At 47.0% G+C, this 20,294-nt stretch overlaps 1 protein-coding gene across 1 annotated transcript in view; it reads left to right on the plus strand.

Moving 5' to 3' along the window:
- Positions 1–20,294, plus strand: part of MAML2 (mastermind like transcriptional coactivator 2) — a 155,105-nt gene that overhangs the window by 3,748 nt on the left and 131,063 nt on the right. The gene's annotated exons all lie outside the window — the stretch shown is intronic.

A 20,294-nucleotide genomic window follows, 5' to 3' on the forward strand; every position in this document is an offset into this window, starting at 1 on the left:
TAGTTGGCTTTTTAGAAGGGGATTTTGGACACATTAATGGTGGGTGACCTGTTTATCCATGGCTATTGCCGTGCCACAACTGAATGGAACCTCCACATTCAGTAGCACTGTATCTGTGAATACCAGACGCGGGGGAATGGCTGTTGGCTTCATGCAATTTTTTTTCCAGAGGGATCTGGCTGGATGCTGTTTGGAACAGGATGCTGAACTGAATCTGGTCTAGCTGGGTTTTTCTCACAGCCTCGCTTTTTTGGGAGAGAGGGCGCTACACCTGTTTACTTACTGCCTGCAGTGTATCTGTGGCTTTGGTCGTGGTGGTGGTGAGATTTAAGAACCCCAGAGAAAAGGATGAGAATCTATAAAGGTTAATTCAGCAATTGGGACCCCTGTGTTGGATGAATTCCGCTGGAGATCTGGAAACAAGGGGGGAACTGCGTAATCGATGGAAGAGGTGATGACGAGCTTTACGAATGTGGTTGGGCATCGGGTGCTGTTGACCTAGGGTCTAAGTAAACATGGTGGTGGGTGAGTGATGGGTGAGCTGGCGTGGTTTTCTGCTAAAAAGAGAAGCGTTACTTCTGTCTTTTTGGTCTCCTATATGCCTCTGGTTGGCACATGTAAGAACAGGATACTGGAGTAAATATTCCTTTGTTGAGATCCAGCAGCACTCTGGTTAGGTGCAGCCTCCTGTTTGTGGGTCATTACAGTACTCATCCAGCTCTGGGATAGCTCAGTTGGTATAGCATGAGGCTCTTCATCTCAGGATTGTGGGTTCAAGCCCCACATTGAGCAAAAGATTCCTGCATTGTAGGGGGTTGGACTAGATGACCCTTGTGGTCCCTTGCAACTCTACAATTCCATCCTTTATTGCTTGTTTCACTGCTGCTTACTAGCATCGGAAATTATTTTGCTTCTGAAGTTCACAAACAAACAAACCCTTCCCAACTCAGCTTCATTTTAAACGTAGTATTTGGTATATTGTATCCCCTAAAGACCAACTTAACTTTGGGGCGTGAGGAGCACTCTTTTCGATAAGTGTTTTTTGTTGATAGGCAAACCACGTTACGGGAGAGGGGAGTTTCAACTTGAGAAATCCAGTCGCAAATGTCAAAGCCAGGGGTACAGAATAGCAAAGTTTGCAGTTTTGTTCCATTTTAAATACTGTACACAATTAATAGCTCTCAAAATAAAGCTTCAAGAGACCCAGAGGGATAAATTAAATGCCCATCGTGTTTTCATGCAGAACAAGTACAATAGGGGCCATACTATAACAGTGAGGTTTGTAGAATTAGACATAGCTTTTCCGTAAAGATACTCGAGATGTCACTGCTCCTGTCTGCAGCCTGTTGACAGTTTGAGTGTCAGGTATAAGATGGCCCCATTGATTGCAACAAGGCACAGACAGGTGAAGTTTCTAGCTGTGGCATGAGTGGAAGATTGTGGCAGTACAAGACTCAGTTTTGGGGGCTTTGTGCTGGGCATAAAGGAACATCTTTTATATCTGCAGCAGGTTATCAGATGTGTGCAAAATGGACATTGGGGGTTGCAGACATCCTTCCTCAGTACTTCTTGACACTTCTTGAACTGCCCTAATATATGCCCCATTATTATTATTATTAACCCTCTGATTATTTTGTTTCACTCCATGAATGTGCATATGGCAATATTGTGGCTTACAATGGCTGTGTTCTGCCTCAGCTGCCAACGAAGTATGCTTCTGCATTCTAGTTGCTTGGGGTGGCAAACAGGGAGGGTTCTGCTGTGCTTTGGAGTTCCCCTTAAGCATCTCGCCGGTCGCTGTGAGAACAGAATGTTGGACCAAATGGGCCTTTGGCCTGATCCAGCAGGTCTCTTCATATATTATTCCATGCCTTCCTTGCACCAACATTGCTGGATGTTTTTTGTTCTGCTTCCTGGCTACTCATAATGGCACAGGCCGTGTTTTCCATCCATCTTGTGACCGCTGTGGGTGACCCCCTACACCGAAGAGCCTTCCTTGAGAATTCTAGCACACCCTGCCTGCTTTTGGTTCTCAGCATCTGCTGAAGACCTTCTTGTTGACCCAAGCACCCCCTGATTACTGACATCGGTGGGCACGCTTGTTGGGTCGCTGTGCAAATTATAAACGGGTGTTTTGTTACATTGCTTTTTAATCATTTGTTGTACGATTTTTATGTTTTGCGCACCACTTTGATATTCTTAAATAGTCAGCGATGTATACGTAAGTGTTTTAAATAATGCATAATAATGCAGGGCTGTAGTTTATGCAGTTCCACTGGTGCAGCACCATAGATGTCATGGCCAAAGGTAGCATTTGGTTGCTTTTGCCATGTGTGGAGCTTGAGCAACTTAACTGAATGTCAGTAGCCCATGTGCTTGCACTCTTTATAAAGATTTGAGGAGTGAGGTAATTAAAAGGTAAAGGTAAAGGTACCCCTGCCCGTACGGGCCAGTCTTGACAGACTCTGGGGTTGTGCGCCCATCTCACTTAAGAGGCCGGGGGCCAGCGCTGTCCGGAGACACTTCCGGGTCACGTGGCCAGCGTGACATCGCTGCTCTGGCGAGCCAGAGCCGCACACGGAAACGCCGTTTACCTTCCCGCTGGTAAGCGGTCCCTATTTATCTACTTGCACCCGGAGGTGCTTTCGAACTGCTAGGTTGGCAGGCGCTGGGACCGAGCAGCGGGAGCGCACCCCGCCGCAGGGATTCGAACCGCCGACCTTTCGATCGGCAAGTCCTAGGCGCTGAGGCTTTAACCCACAGCACCACCCTTCTGCTATTACCCATACCAGGTCACTCAACCATTGCTACTGCGTCTTTTCTTCCAGCAGATCAAGATAACAGCAAAAACTTCCAAAAATAAAACATTAGCAGGGGCAATTAGAATAAGATCTATTATTTGATTAACTTCCTAACACTGCTCAGTTTTTTAATCAAAAGAAAGCCTATTGGTTCACCTGTTTTATCTGTGGCAAAAGGACTATGTATTAATGCTGCCATTTATCTGGATTGTATGGATTGGGACACGGGTGGCGCTGTGGGTTAAACCACAGAGCCTAGGACTTGCCGATCAGAAGGTCGGCAGTTCGAATCCCCGCAACAGGGTGAGCTCCCGTTGCTCGGTCCCTGCTCCTGCCAACCTAGCAGTTCAAAAGCACCCCAAAAAGTGCAAGTAGATAAATAGGTACTGCTCCAGCAGGAAGGCAAACGGTGTTTCCGTGCGCTGCTCTGGTTCACCAGAAGTAGCTTAGTCATGCTGGCCACATGACCTGGAAGCTGTACGCCAGCTCCCTCGGCCAGTAAAGCGAGATGAGCGCCGTAACCCCAGAGTCGGCCACGACTGGACCTAATGGTCAGGGGTCCCTTTACCTTTAAACTTCCAGAACGTACATTCTATAGCTAACCATTTAGCTCTGTCCTAGGTGCATTTTATTTTATTGCCATGGTTGGTGGCCAATGCAAATAAAGATTATATCTGTCTTAACTAGAGGCTGCAGATGCAAAGTGTTGTGTGAACCAGTAACTTATACCACCCAAGCTGTGCCCGAAATTGCCAGCATCTGAACTTGGAGAAGTTCCTGTGCCTTTCAGTATACTAGGAAGAAGAAGCCCTACAGGGGCCACACCTGTTAATTCCTCCCTCCCTGGCCATATATTAGGGTGGTGGAGTCACAAGACACCGAAGACATAATAAAGACAGCCTTGATTTGGATTCCTTTGCAGGCAGGGAGTGATTGACCTTGTGCTATCTGCCAGCTGCATGCATGTGTTGCTAGCTGGCCTCAGCCATTTGGTGTGGGGCGGTTTGCACCGCTGTCGGGGTTGATAATCGCCACCAGGCTTTGAGATAGTGGTACCACCCGTGTCAGATTAAAACACAGAGCTTTAATCTGTGTTTATGCTGTGTTTCCTCTGTTATGGCGGCAATATATGGTTAAATGCGTTTAGCAATAGAGGCCGGCTGGTCCGCATTTTTAACAAAGGTGCAAAAAAGAAAAGAGGGTAATGTGATAACCCAACTAATTAAAGTTTTCAGGGCTTAAAAGCCTATGCACAGATGTTTTGCCAAGCAGAACTCCGAGGTCACAAGGACCTACAGTAGCCAAAGACATTTCTGTGCTCTTGGTTTGTTTGGGTTGGTGTTTTTTTTTTAAAAAAAAGTTATCTAGCATTGACCTTCAAAGTTATCCTACTCCCTTCCTTAGTACAGAAGAAGAAGAATACACTTTTTTTTCTGAGGACAAAGTTTCCTCTCTAAATACTGGAGTCTGGAACACTGTGATTTTGCAGGCAAAACTATACCTAGAGGAACTGCCTCATCTGAAATGTGGCTTTGTGGACCACCTGGATTTGCAAGCAATTACACAGAGCCTAGGACTTGCCGATCAGAAGGTCGGCGGTTCAAATCCCCAGGACGCGGTGAGCTCTAGTTGCTCGGTCCCAGCTCCTGCCAACCTAGCAGTTCGAAAGCACGTCAGAGTGCAAGTAGATAAATAGGTACCGCTCTGGCGGGAAGGTAAGCGGCGTTTCCGTGCACTGCTCTGGTTCGCCAGAAACAGCTTAGTCATGCTGGCCGCACGACCCAGAAGCTGTATGCTGGCTCCCACGGCCAGTAAAGCGAGATGAGCGCCGCAACCCCAGAGTCGGCCACGACTGGACCTAATGGTCAGGAGTCCCTTTACCTTTACTCCAATAGGATGCATTTTTTGTACGCTATTCTCACCAGTCCCTTCATTTTTACACACACTTTCCCTAATAGAATGCATTTCTGTAAACCTTGGTTGGAGAACTGCATCACAAAATGCAGGGAAATGAGAATTTCGAAGGATAGCTGTATTTATGGTCCTCACATTGTTTCAGAAATTGTGATAGAGTCTGCTTTAAATGCGTACTGAATCAAATTTCTCCTCCATCCCTACTCCCAAGTAAGTGTGTATAGCTTTACACAAGGAGAAAGATTTTTTCAGCTCACTAAACAAGTGCAGCAAATTAGTGGTGTTTCTTCATGTGGCTGAGCGGAACAGATGTTTCCTAGAAGGAGGGCAGAGGGATGTCTGAGGCTTCCAGTTTCTAAAACTGACCTTAAATATGTTCTATCACGGCAAGATGCGTTGCGTGAACTCTGGAGAACTTTTTGAATGGTGAGACTCACAGATGAGTGGCAGCTGGGAAGACGTCTAGATTCGTTTTTAAAACCAAAAATAAACAAAAAGGGTAGCCAGGCAACGATGACAATAACAAAATGGGGCAAAATTAATAATATCGTTCTCTGGAATAGCAGTTCTCAAGCTTTTTCTTCCACTTGAAAATCACTGAGGGTCTAGGCCCGACCACTTAATAAACATCGTTTTTGTTGTTCTGCATATAAAAATGCATACAGAATTTGCATTTTAAAGAACATTGTTTTCTTCAGTGCTGGTGTCTACACCCAAATAGGTGCCACATTAAGGAAACCACAAGTGTATCCGAAACTTGAGTCGCCAGGTTTTTTTTTTTGGACTACATTTCCCATCATTTCTGACCTCTGGTCCTGTTGGTTGGGGGTGATGGGAGTTGTGTTCCAAAAGCAGCTGGAGACCCAAGTTTGAGAAACTGGTTTAGACAAAAATTAGTAGGGCAAACCAGCGCCACATTATGGGGTGGTAGTCAACTAAATTTTACTCAGACAGAGTATGTCCATTAATGGCTCTAACTTACTTCATTAATTTCAGTGGGTCTGCTCTGAGTAAGACTTCATTCAATGCTACCCTATGAAAATCATAAGTTCTGTACCAGGGCCTTATTGATAACTAGGCTATGGTCCAAATGGCTGCTGTCTCCTTTTCAATAATCTGGCTCTGGTCCAAATGGCTGCCGGTTCCATCATAAGGCAGGGGGTCAGCATCACCCCCCAGGGCCAAAGGCAGATACATGCAACTCCTCATTTATGCATGTTCAAGGCACACATGACCGTACACATCACCATGAACCTGGAAGTAGCACGAAAAGGGGCAAAAACAGCCCTAAAAGAGCACGAAAACAGTGAAAATGGCCCAAAAATAGCATCTAGCAATCCCACAAGGCTTTGAGGCCTGTAGAGTTTGAGCAGGGAGGTTTGAGGGAGCGGTGGTGGTGGAGTTTGGTGGCTTTTTGGTTTTTAAAGGGTTTTTCAAGCGTTTCCAGAGGCTGTTGGCAGGCTTTTTCAGTGGTGTTCCCAATACGATTTCACTTAAATGCGCGGTGCCTCGGAACGCAACTCCCACATAAATGGGGAGTTGCCTGTTCCACAATCTTTCTTTGGAACACCTCAGTGGTGTTTGTGGACCAGCCGTGGTCTGCAAACCACAGCAGGATACAATCCAAGGGGAAGTTTTCCCAAGTGAACCCCGCTGACCAGAGGTGGTTGAAAGGTGACTTGTGGTATTTAGTGGTGTTGGGTCACAACCTGTCAGAGAGCCTGGTTCTTTGTTGTTGTTGTTTTGTATAATCCTTTTTATTTAGTTTTACACTGCACATTTAAATCCAAACATTAAGCATCATCATCAACATTTAGGATTCTCTGAATCCTAGGACTCCCCTCCACCCTTCTATGCTTACCATTTTCAATCTTTTTCAACTGCCTCACATATTTTCTCTAGTTTTCTTAAATAATCCATTTTTCCTTAGTTTTTAGCACCTTACAAGCAATGCTCAAATCCTGCCAAGGTTTTTAGTTGCTTACAGTGTTCTCTTAAATATATTGCAAATTTCCCCCATTCCTTATTAAAGTTCCTCTCTTCTTGGTTTCTGATTTTCCTGGTCATTTTGGCGTAGTCCATCATCTTCATCTTCATCAGCCATTCATCTCTGGTTAGGACTTTATCTTCTTTCCATCTCTGGGCCAGTAGTATCCGTGCTGCTGTTGTCACATACATAAATACCGTATTTTTCGCTCTATAAGATGCACCAGACCATAAGATGCACCTAGTTTTTGGAGGAGGAAAACAAGAAAAAAAATATTCTGAATCCCAGAAGCCAGAACAGCAAGAGGGATCACTGTGCAGTGAAAGCAACAATCCCTCTTGCTGTTCTGGCTTCTGGGATAGCTGCGCAGCCTGCATTCGCTCCATAAGACGCACACACATTTCCCCTTACTTTTTAGGAGGGAAAAAGTGTGTCTTATAGAGCAAAAAATACGGTAATTGTTTCTGCGCCTTTGATATCTTTGCACCTAAAAATCCTAGTAAAAAAGCCTCTGGTTTTTCCACAAACGTTATTTTAAACATTTTTTTCAACTCATTATATATCATTTCCCAGAATGCCTTTGTTATCTTGCATGTCCACCATATGTGGTGGAACGTGCCTTCGTTCTCCTTACACTTCCAACATACACTTGAAGCAGTTCTATACGAGAGCTTGGTTCTTTAAGTGCAGTCAACTCACTATCCATACAGACATGATCCAATACCTGGGATGATGATAATAATAATAATAATAATAATAATAATAATAATATATTTTTTATACCCCGCCCATCTGGCTGGGCCTCCCCAGCCACTCTGGGCGGCTTCCATAGAAACCAAAAATAGGGTAAAATATCACATGTTAAAAACTTCCCTGAACAGGGCTGCCTTAAGATGTCTTCTGAATGTCAGGTAATTATTTATCGCTTTGACATCTGCTGGAAGGGCGTTCCACAGGGCGAGCGCCACTACTGAGAAGGCCCTCTGCCTGGTTCCCTGTAGCTTTGCTTCTCGCAATGAGGGAACCGCCAGAAGGCCCTCGGCACTGGACCTCAGCGTCTGGGCATAACGATGGGGTTGGAGACGCTCCTTCAGGTATACTGGACCGCTCAGGTATACTGGATAGCTCAGCTGGTAGGTTGTGAGACCCTTAATCTTAGGGTTTTAGGTTTGGGCAAAAGATTCCTGCCTTGCAAGGCAGGTTGGACTAGATGACACTTGTGGTGGGTTCCAGCTGTACGATTATATGATCCTCGGCCACTCCATTACAGTGGTACTTTGGGTTACAGATACTTCAGGTTACAGACTCTGCTAACCCAGAAATAGTACCTTGGGTTAAGAACTTTGCTTCAGGATAAGAACAGAAATTGCACAGCAGCAGCATGGCGGCAGCAGGAGGCCCCATTAGCTAAAGTCAAGAACAGTTTCAGGTTAAGAATGGACCTCCGGAACTAATCAAGTTCTTAACCAGAGGGACCACTATTCTGCAGGACTCTTCCAACTAAAGAGAATGGGGGGGAGAGAGAGAGGCTGGGTGCTTGGGCATCAAAGCGGGGCCCAGGATCAAAGACAGGAATAAACATACTCTCACACATCACAAATTTCTTAATTTGAAGCCTCTGATATCCTCCCAGCAGTTTACACAGGTGCAACATTCCTGCTCTCGGGTGTTTGCTCTCGTGCCAGCACATGCAAATGGCTCCGCAGAAGTGCCAGAATCCTCCATGTGGACAAGGTCCAAGAAACACATAATTTGACGGCGGGGAGGTTTCCGTTGCAGTATCGCCTGCAACGCTCCAGATGCAGGAGCATCCATTATCAAGGTCTCTCTTACTGATTCCTTGAAGGAGCCGTCTTAGGAATTCAGGAAGGAGCATAAGGGGGCAGCACCATGGCTTTGTAGTAGAGAGAGCAAACTTTGTGTGCAAAAGGTCCCGGTTTTCAACCTCTGGCATCCTCAGCTCTGAAAACCCTGGAGAGCTACCACCAGCCAGTGCAGACCAAGCCAACGTGGTGACTACAGCTCCCATCTGCTCCAGCCAGCCTGGCCAGTCGTAGTGCAGGAACATCTGCAGGGCTCCATTTTTTCTAGCACTTCTATAGATGGTACCAGCACTTCTGGAGCGAAATGGACCAGCGGTCTTAAAAGTTTCCTAGGAAGATGCCTTCATACTAACCAGGCCTGAGAGGAACTATTTGCCCACTGTGGCTGGCTGCCAGGGCCGGCCCTACCATTAGACAAGAGTGAGGCAACTTGTCACATACAGGACAGAGGTATAGTCATACCTCGGGTTGAAGTAGCTTCGGGATAAGTATTTTCGGGTTGCGCGCTGCGGCGACCCGGAAGTAATGGAGCATGTTACTTCTGGGTTTCGCTGCATGCGCAGATGGTCAAAATGACGTCACGTGCATACACAGAAGGAGGAGGAGTTTGGATTTGATATCCCACTTTATCACTACCCTAAGGAGTCTCAAAGCGGCTAACATTCTCCTTTCCCTTCCTCCCCCACAACAAACACTCTGTGAGGTGAGTGGGGCTGAGAGACTTCAAAGAAGTGTGACTAGCTCAAGGTCACCCAGCAGCTGCATGTGGAGGAGCGGAGACGCGAACCTGGTTCACCAGATTACGAGTCCACCGCTCTTAACCACTACACCACACTGACTGCAGCGAATTGTGACACATGGACGCGGGTTGTGTTCACTTCTGGAAGCGAACGGGGCTCCGGAACACCCGCACACTCGACGAAACCACAGCCGATTGCATGCACCCCTCGACACTGCAGTTTGAACAAACTTACCACCTTCCCCCGCTAGTTAAGAGGTTCTGGTTGTTGCTTCCAGGTTGGTACAAGATGGAGCTGCATGCAGTGCTGATTGGCCGTCTCTTGTGCCATTTGCAAAGCAGTAAGGACTGTGCACATCGTCAATTGTCTAGCCCTTAATGCTATTCCAGAAGGCCGGCCTCCAGCCTTTTCTGAAGCAGTTAAACAAAGAGGTTGAATAAGTGCTGAACAAACATTTAAAGCAAGATCAGCATGCTAGCTAGGGTGGGAGTGGGGAATCCCAAAAGTTAAAGTGAGGAAACCCATTTGAAGAACAGGGAGGCAGGTTTTAAACTGAAGGCCAGGCTTCCTCAACCTCGGCCCTCCAGATGTTTTTGGCCTACAACTCCCATGACCCCTAGCTAGCAGGACCAGTGGTCAGGGATGATGGGAATTGTAGTCTCAAAACATCTGGAGGGCAGAGGTTGAGGAAGCCTGCTGAAGGCCATATATACAAAACTGAAAGTGGGATTAGCAGAACAGCAACCCGCCAAAATACAACCCTGTTTCCATATACATCTGTGCGCAGCCTTAGGTTTTTAGAGAGACCTGGCTTACCTTCCTGTAATGCATTAGCCACCCGATGACCTGAAAGAGTTTTGCAGATGATCTTTTGCTGTTACCCAGGCTCCCTCAAGAGGCCTTGAGCAGATAGAAGTGTTTACACAGCCTGTTCCTTTAGTTCACGTTTTTGATGGAGTTGCCATAGCCTCGTATCCTCTTGGGCACCGAACTTGCATGTGTTCTCCTCTTTTGCTCCCAGCCATGGAGCATTCCATCTGCCGGGTCTCTCTTTTGCATCGCTCAGCTTTCAAAGTCCGTTTTCATGTTCTGGTCCATCAACTTCTGCAACAGGTGCTTGTGTTGAATTGATGAGTGGTTTGGGACCAGCTTGCCCCAAGCTGCTCTCCAATATATTGAATTAGCTCGCGGTGTTGGGGCAGGGGGAAACATCAACAGGTGCCTGGAGGATCGGTAGGGGGGCAAGCCTTATAAAGGGGCATGAAGCGGGTTTTCTCAGGAGTATGATGACAGCCATCGTGAATAAACCGTGCAGGCTGACTTCCATTTTCCCTTCTATTTTCGCCTGGCCCTCCAAGGTGGTGTGCCCAACTTTACGGAGAACAGCCCTCTATCTGAAGGGCAGTCTGGTCTAAGTCTGGTTTAAAGAGGAGAGCAAGGCTCTTGACGTTGCCCATCAGCAATGAGTGTCTGGACAGCAGACTGAGTAAGCACACAGGTTGCCTGGTCACAGCCTCCCCCTAAAATGGTGAGACGTACTGTATATCTGTTTAAATTATACCCATTATTTCTGGACTAGCTGCCTCGTACCAGGCATCACTCATGAACAGTGCCGGATTTACATATAAGCTAAACAAGCTATAGCTTAGGGCCCCACTCTCTTGGGGGGGCCCCAAAAAATATAAAGGGGGAAAAACTGGATGTACATTTCCAAAATATAAGATAAAAAGCCAATAAAATAAAACCTACATACAGCAACAGTGTTTTGTGTTGTGTAGGCTCCTATGATGTAAGTAATGGGCTCCGCCTGCTAGCCTGCTCTCTAAAATATCACCGGTTTGCTCATTTCTATATATAGGGTGGCTACATTCTGCATGTGCAAATGGCTTTAGATACCTGTTAGGTCCATAAATTACTATATAGCATATATTCAACACAAAAACGACGACAATTTGTTGTTGACAAAGGACAGCTGGACATATAAAGGGCCCCATTACCTTCAGTCACTTAGGGCCTCATCCAACCTAAATCCGGCCCTGCTCATGAATTATGAAGAACTCAAAAATCAGCTCGTTATGGAAACCAGCAGTTTAAATCCCTGGGATAGCTCAGTTGGTAGAGCATAGAATTGGAAAGGACCACGAGGATCTCCTAGTCCAACCCCCTGCAATGCAGGAATCTTTCACCCAACAACTCTTAATCTCAGGGTTGCAGGTTCGAGCCCCATGTTGAGCAAAAGGTTCCTTCATTGCAGAGGGTTGGACTTGATGACCCTCGTGGTCCCTTTCAACTCTCCAATTCTGAGATTCTATTAAATCAGTGCCATTTCTAAAGGTCCAGTAGAAACAATGTCCAGTTGTATCCAAACAGAGACAAAAGCTTGCCTGTTAGTTTCAGGAACCATCATGCAAGAGTTTGGCAGCTAGACTGGTGACTGGGAACAGCCGCCGAGACCACATAACACCAGTCTTGAAAGACCTACATTGGCTCCCAGTATGTTTCCAAGCACAATTCAAAGTGTTGGTGCTGAACTTAAAGCCCTAACCGGCCTCAGTCCAGTATATCAGAAGGAGCGTCTCCACCCCCATCGTCCAGCTCAGACACTGAGGTCCAGTGCCAAGGGCCTTCTGGTGGTTCCCTCACTGCGAGAAGCCAAGCTACAGGGAACCAGGCAGAGGGCCTTCTCGGTAGTGGCACCCGCCCTGTGGAATGCCCTCCCCCCAGATGTCAAAGAGAACACCAACTACCAGACTTGAAGACATCTGAAGGCAGCCCTGTTTAGGGAAGCTTTTAATGTTTGATGCATTACTGTATTTTAATATTTTGTTGGAAGCCGCCCAGCCAGATGGGCAGGGTATAAATAATAAATTATTATTATTGGTTGTGATACCTCGAGAAGCATCCAGATGCCCAGCAAAAAACCAGCTTTCCTAAGTGCACATAAATCAGTGCTTGAAAAAAATTCTGCAAATCTCTGTGCCCTCTTTTGGGGGAGTTCATCTCCCCTCTCTGACCTCCATTCAGGCCAGCCAAAGGGATGATCAGAGTTCAAGGATACATTCAACTAGGCAGAAACCTTTGGGGGGAAATAGGACAAGTGATGGGTGTGGCCTTGGAGAGATGTCAAAGGCCATGTGGGTCACATTTGGCTGCCACGCCTTCCCACCAGACCACTTTACTTAGCCTGTGACTTATGAAGTATAATTATATTCAGTATTCATTGACTCTCCGCTTACCAGCCCCAGCAACCAGTCTGGGGGAACCTCTGGTGATTTTTATCCTTTCTAAATTGCAAGCGACGGTTCCTGAGCTCCGAAACACCTCTCTCTCTCTCGCACACAGCAACGAACACTGGCTACTTTTCATAACGGCGCTTAACACACATATTTGCGGGGCAGACCAAAATAGCTCCAGGCAAATTGAACGAGTCTGCTGGGTAAATATTATGCGCGGCGAAAGGTTTCTGAAATAGGTAACGCACAGACACACGCAAACATAACACATACACAAAACATTTTGACGCCCTCGTTTGCCTAGTCGGCCCGCCAGGGAGAACGGCTGAAAGAAGTCGTCAACAACACAGGGAATTCAAGAAGAGTATTTAAGAAAGCTGTAGTTTCCAGGACCTCAGACGTGGACAGATCCGCTTCTCTTAGGCGATCTCCGAAATGGCCTTTTTTTTTCTTTCTCAAAGCAAGGAGGGAAATCAAAAGCTGTGTGTACTTTCCTGCTTAGGAAAGATTCTAAAATATAGAAACCGTGAAAATGAGCCAAATCTGTCGCTTTGTGATCATCTGTGAGCACATCTTGGGACTTTAGGACAGGGTCTCATAGGCCTACAGGGGAACTCCTTTGGTTTTGACCCCCCATATCTTCTATGGGAAGAGCAGGCAGGTGGAATAGCTGTGGAATCTCTTTGCTCCATATCTGAAGAAGAGTAGAAGAAGAGTTTGGATTTGATATCCCGCTTTATCACTACCCTAAGGAGTCTCAAAGCGGCTAACAATCTCCTTTCCCTTCCTCCCCCACAACAAACACTCTGTGAGGTGAGTGGGGCTGAGAGACTTCAGAGAAGTGTGACTGGCCCAGCAGCTGCATGTGGAGGAGTGGGGAATCGAACCCGGTTCACCAGATTACGAGTCCACTGCTCTGAACCACTACACCACACTGCTCCTTTTAAATTCAGCTTCTTTGCACGTTGAGGGGAATACTATACAACATGACTTAGGGAGGGAAAGCAAGCATTTGCTGCTCCACCTCAGGCAGCAAAATGTCCTGCGGGGATTCTGTGGTGTGTGGTCAAGGCCTCCTCAGGGTGCTTCCGGACTGCTGCTATTTTAGGACGGGTTTCAGCCGCATACTGGCGTATTTAGGTGGCACAATTCCCCGTTTGGTTGGGCGCTCTGCTGCAACAAACCTGCTTCCTCCATAGAACGGGCTGTTTGCTGTAAGGGAAGTGACTGGGAAATGCGCCAGAATGCGTGGGGCAGTTCTTGCTTTGGCATAACATCATCAAACCGGTTGTCTGGAAACATCCTCTGTGGATGAATCCATGCAAAAAAAACAAAAACCCACATGCAGAGAGCCGCAAGGGTAGCAAATTTGCGCTTGGCTCCTGTTTATCTGCTTCCTCAGCCATAACAAAAGAAGATCTCCCTCAAGTCTACTTCTTCAGTAGCTGCCCCCTCTCTGGAGTCCCATTTCCTGGCTCCTGCCTTTCCCCCACAGCGGAGTTGATTCCTCGCTTTCCCCTTCCTTTCAGCTTGTGTCACACAGCCTCAGTGATGTTTTTTGTTTGTCTTCTGGGGAAATGTGAGGCTGACACTGACCTGTTGGGACACATGGCCTCCACATGTTCTCCACATCTTTCTTCCCAAATGGCTTTCTGACTTTTTTTTTTAATACCCCTTGTGTTTCTATGCTGACCTTCTTGTCATTCGACTTTTTTGGGGGGGGGGGGGGCTCCAATTTATTTTGTCCTGCTGGTTGTCTCTCTTCCCCTCCTCCCCTCTCTATCCTCTCTTTCCTGCTGCTGAAAGTCTACTTTGTCTCTCTCCTGTGTTTACCCGAGACTGTTTTACAGGGGCAATTTTCCCACCAGAAAGGGTAGGGCAAATAGCTTTACTGCTACTAAATCACCAGCATCATAAAGAGCTGGGAAATTAGTGATCGGGACAGACAAGGTTGTGATTGATTGGGCATGGTGAAGCCACAATTCAAAGGAGCGTCTGATGTGAGATTATCTGAACAGGGCCCCAATTCCTGAAAATCAGGTTTTGTGATCTCGACTGTGTACCTTAGCGTATACTTAACAAGCATGTAAATAGACCCACTGACAGCAGTAAAGTGGTTGGGTGAGATAGGGAGATAAGTTTTAAAAAGGTATATACATACACCTTTTTTACTTCAGCCGCCCCCCCCCCCCGACTCTCCCGCTTTAATCTCAATAAATGTAACTTACGACTGGCTCTTATTCCTTTTTTCTCACTTTAGGAAGAAGTACAGACTGTCATGGAAAGTTGCAGAGGTTTCTGGGATGTTGTCCACACCATACACTCAAAGCACTATTGCACCTCTTTAAACAATGATGGCTCCCATGCCCGAAGAATCCTGGGAATTCCCAGAGTTCCCTGGGAAGAGGCATTGGCTATGAAACTACTCTGGGAACTGTAGCTCTGCGAAGGGAAGAGGGGTCTGCGAACAGCTCTCAGCACCTTTAACAAACTACAGTTCCCAGGATTCTTGGAGGGGGGCATGATTCTTAAAAACAGTATGATACTGCTTTAAATGTATGGTGCAGATGAGATCACTATCTTGGCTTAAGAAAGAAGGGAGCCATAATTCACGGCTATTGTCACTCTGTTTGGTTTTCCTTTTGCACAAGGCACAATTTCTTTTCTTGATCATTCAGATGCTGGAATGAGGTTTTCCAAGGCCCAGTTGTATGCCTCAATTTCAAACACCAGCTCAGCCCCTGCATCTGTTTTCCAAGGAGGGGAAATTATCTTAAGAAGCAAACTGAACTGAAGCATTGCTTCTGAGCGCAGAAGGGATGAAAATAAATGTAGCATTTTGCCTTCCAGTATACCGGTAAATCCCTCTTGCAATGTATTTCCCTGTTTAAAGTCCAGGCAGCCACTCAGTTAACTCACTGAGTCTCCCTTTTATTTGTTTAAGGAGGTGAGAGAAGTAGCAACACACATTGTCCTGCGACATCTGAAGGGAGGCCTTTCGGACATTGTGCTTTACTAGTTTACAGTTTTATCTCACCTCCAAGTTGCTTAGGGAAGTGCCTATCCCATTTTATCCTCACAACATTCTTATAGTCACAGCCAGCTCAATACATTTTGCTGCCCGAGCCAGAGGGCAAGATAGTGCCTCCCCATCCGATGGACAGACTGGATTGGCAGTTAATTTTTCTTCCAGTTCTGACAAGGGGATTGTTTCTTCCATTGCACCCGAAGGAAGCGGGTTTGTTATGGGGGTGCCGGACAAGCTGCGTGACCCACACAGCTCTGTCCCCCACCCCACCCCTGCAACAAAAAGGTATCGCCAGAAGAGTCAGGAGAAAGAACCATTTGAAGAGGTTACTTCACTCTACCTAATGGTAGGACCGGCCCTGGCTGCAAAGTAGGTCAGACTGATAACAAGTAGCCAGAAGACATTCAGCAAGCTTCATAGCTGAGCGGAACTGATTTAGGCCTAGGCCCAGTATACCTGAAGTAGCGTCTCCACCCCCATCGTCCAGCTCGGACACTGAGGTCCAGCGCCGAGAGCCTTCTGATGGTTCCCTCACTGCAAGGTTACAGGGAACCAGGCAGAGGGCCTTCTCAGTAGTGGCGCCCGCCCTGTGGAACGCTCTCCCACCAGATGTCAAGGAAATAAAACAACTAACTGACTTTTAGAAGACATCTGAAGGTAGCTCTGTTTAGGGAGGTTTTTAATGTCAGATGTTTTATCGTATGTTTAATATTTTGTTGGAAGCCGCCCAGAGTGGCTGGGGAACCCCAGCCAGATGGGTGGGGTATAAATTATTATTATTATTATTATTATTATTATTATTATTATTATTATTATTATTATTATCTTCCCAATCCAATGAGAAGTCTATGCTGCACCTGTCACTAACTTGAATCGTGGTGTTTGTTTTATTTATTTATTTATTTATTTATTTATTTATTTATTTCTATGCCACCCATCTGACTGGGTTAACCCCAGCCACTTTGGGCGTCTTCCAACAAATTATAAAACCTCATTGAAACATCAAGCATTAAAAAAAAAAAACCACTTCCCTATACAGTAATTATAGCAGAGCAGGAATAGGAGGGGAAAGCACAGCTCAGGGAGTTTTCTTCAGGACAGGAGCAATGACATCACCCACAACAGGGTGTAACTGAGGGGCCCTCCTTGTGGCCGGCAAGCGATTGCGGAGATAGCGAGGCTTTCAAGTTTTATTATTTCTTGCGACAGATAAGCACAGTGGAAGCGAGAGAAGGAGGGAGATAATAAAGTAGAGCTTGGGGGGTTTCTTTCCTTTGTGGAGGCTCCTGCTTCCCAAGTAATTAAAAACCACAGGCTGCATTTCACGGAAGCCAGTTGTTAAAGGCCAACTCTTCAAGTTGGAAAGCTACATTCAATGGAGGTTACTCCCGAAAGAAGTCCATTGGCGCTAATGGGGCGCCACCCCACCAAAGTCTATCTTCCCTCAGGAAATCCTCAACTGCCTGCCTTTTTACTTTTAGCTGGTCCTAGGGGTTGAACGTGGCTGTCATCGCCTCCTCCTTAGTCTCAGCGTCAGCCTCAGAACTCAGCACAGTGCAAAATGGCTTTCATAACGACGTTGTCAAGTCCTGTCGCCCCAATTTCAAAGTGTGCGGCTTTTAGGAGCCCTACGCACCAGACCTGGGAGGTGGGGGTTGGTTGGTTTTGGAGCTTTTTGGGGTGGGGCTGTAGGTTAAGCCACAGAGCCTAGGACTTGCCAATCAGTTGGTCGGCGGTTCGAACCCCCGCAACGGGGTGAGCTCCCGTTGCTCGCTCCCTGATCCTGCCAACCTAGCAGTTCGAAAGCACAAAGTGCGAGTAGATAAATAGTTACCGCTCCAGCAGGAAGGCAAACGGCGTTTCCGTGCGCTGCTCTGGTTCACCAGAAGCAGCTTAGTCATGCTGGCCACATGACCCGGAAGCTGTACGCCAGCTCCCTCTACCAGTAAAGCGAGATGAGCGCCGCAACCCCAGAGTCGGCCACGACTGGACCTAATTAATGGTCAGGGGTCCCTTTACCTTTTTAAAAGGACCCAAAAATAATAGTATTACCAGACAGAGGCAGCGCTGCAGCTTCCAGGCACCTTGTAAAGGGATCTTGCGGGCTCTGAAGCAGAATGAGGGTGAATCCGCTTTGAAACCCTGCCAATCTCTCCTGGCTTCATAATATAACTAGTGCCCAATGAGCATTGTGTTACACTGGTATAAGCACAGATCGAAGTGATCAAACCAGCATGTAATAAGTAGAGCATCAGTTTTGTCCAGGAGGGATAGCTCATTTGGTAGAGCGCGAGGCTCTTAATCTCAGGGTTGTGGGTTCGAACCCTCCTTTGGGTGGAAGATTCCTGCCCCTTCCAACTCTGTTATATAGGGGGAGAAAATTTATTTTTATTTTGGAAGGAAGAATAACCATCAAATACGTAAAAATGAGACAATAATAGGGGAAGGCTATCCTGGAACGCCGCACAGAACAGTCCCGTAAGGAAATCAGTGGAGGGCTTATATGTAGTTGTTGCTCTGTAACAATCTTTTGAATTGCTTTGAAAGAATTCCACCTTGTTGGGCTTGCACTAATCCATAAATCAGGCCTGGGCTGTGCATTTACCACTCCCTCCTCCTCCTCCTCCTCCTTAAAGCGAAAGTGTTTATTTATTTATTTTTAAGGCCAAAAAGGGGGGGGGGGACCACATCAAACTATTCAGTGTTTCTATCTCTTTCTCTTTTCCTTTGATCTCTTTTGGAAAGCCGGGAGCTGACGGTAACTTAATCCCTGTCGTCGCTGTCTCTCTTTTCACAGACAATTTTTTAGTACAAGGCCAGGGCCCCGGGTTCAATGATATCCTTTCTCCACCGCCACCCACCCACCCACCCCCAGTGCAAAAAAGAAAAGAAAGTTGGGGAGGGGGCGGCGGAGAAAGCCCCCGTAAGAATGGAAGGGAGCGATTGTTTGCTGTGCAAATGACTGCCATGTTGCCATGGAAAAATGCTGGAGACTTCAAGGGGAGTTTGTGTTTTGCTGGGCCTCCAGCCAAGCCGCCCTGACTTATTCCAAGCTGTAAGGAGCCGCGCAGAACTGTATCCAAGCGAAGCGACCGAGGGCCGGTCAGAATAAAGCTGCCTTGGGTAGGTTGGGGGGGGAGAGACGGGCCTTTAATCTGGGTGGGTGACTCCTCATTACTAAGTCTGCATTTCAATAGAGATAGGAGCTGGTGGGGAGGAGGAGAAGAGAGAGAGAGAACATTTGCTCACTTGCAAATGCATTAAGTCCTCTTTCATCTGCAGAACCCCCTACAAATGTTTGCAGAGCCGGATCAGGGACGGGAAACTTTTTTTCTCTCCACACATCCCGAGGGCCGCATTTTCTTCATTGCGACCTCTCGGGGGCCGCATGCTGGCGATGAGCAAAAACGAGCGGTGCAAAGGAGCACAGGTTTTGCCTTCGCACGGTAGGCTGGTGTCTGCACCCACTTGCCCCCCTTTTCTCATTACCTCATGTACCTCAGGTTACATACGCTTCAGGTTACTTACACTTCAGGTTACAGACTCCACTAACCCAGAAATAGTACCTCAGGTTAAGAACTTTGCTTCAGGATGAGAACAGAAATTGTGCTCCGGCGGCGCAGCAGCAGTGGGAGGCCCCATTAGCTAAAGTGGTGCTTCAGGTTAAGAACAGTTTCAGGTTAAGTACAGACCTCCGGAACGAATTAAGTATTTAACCTGAGGTACCACTGTACAGTGGACGCTCAGGTTGCGAACCTGATCCATGCGGGATGCACATTCGCAACCCACATGTCTACGCATGCGTGGTTTGCGATTTGGCACGCATGCGCAAAGCGTGATTTAGCACTTCTGCGCATGTGCGACCGCCGAAACCCAGAAGTAACCTGTTCCGGTACAGCCTGAAGCGTCTACAACCCAAGGTATGACTCTATTCTCCATCCAGGTGTGTGTTTTCAGAGGTATATTCAAGGCAGGTAAAAGCACTCGTGGATGGGGCCTTGGATGGTCTTGAGGGCCACATCGAGGGGCCTGAGGAGTGTCCCCCTCCCTGGTTTGGATTTACATTTACGCAGAACTTCTCCCCCCGAGACAAGAATTTGACGAAAGATATCTGCTCAAATGCTTTTAAGAATTGTCCGTTTAAATACAAGCAAATTGAATAAAATGAACCCTGGCCCTAAAGCAGGAGACTTCAGGCCTAGGGGCCGAATGCGGCCCCCGAAGCTTCTCTTTTCAGCCCTTTAGACCAGCCATCACCAACCTTCAGCCCTCCAGATGTTTTGGACTACAATTCCCATCATCCCTGACCACTGTTCCTGTTAGCTAGGGATCATGGGAGCTGTAGGCCAAAACATCTGGAGGGCTGCAGGTTGGGGGTGCCTGCTTTAGACTTCTTTGTCTTCTCTGATTTAGACTGCCTTGTTCCTTGTGTGCTTGCGACTGGCTAGGACGTGGCCTGCAGAATGTGGTAGCGCCTCTTCGTTTTCGTTTTATTTTTCACTTTTAATTTGTATACTGCCTTTCTATCTAACTATACACAAGGCAGTTTACAAGTTGAAGAAACGACAGAATTTGACCGAAAGGTCACACACCTTGCCTGCCTGGACGCAGAGATGCATGCTGAACCTAGAAGCTTTCCCTCTTGCACGGCTGCAACAAAGACTCTGCCAACTTTTGTCTCTGGCCTCACCAGCCGCTGGCATGCTGCCCACAAGGAAATGCCAGCCTTGGGCTAACGAACATTCCCCATTCCTGGCCTGCAGTCATG

The sequence above is a fragment of the Podarcis gaigeae genome (genome assembly GCF_964106915.1).
Source record: "Podarcis gaigeae genome assembly, chromosome: 4".
Taxonomy (NCBI): Eukaryota; Metazoa; Chordata; class Lepidosauria; order Squamata; family Lacertidae; genus Podarcis; species Podarcis gaigeae.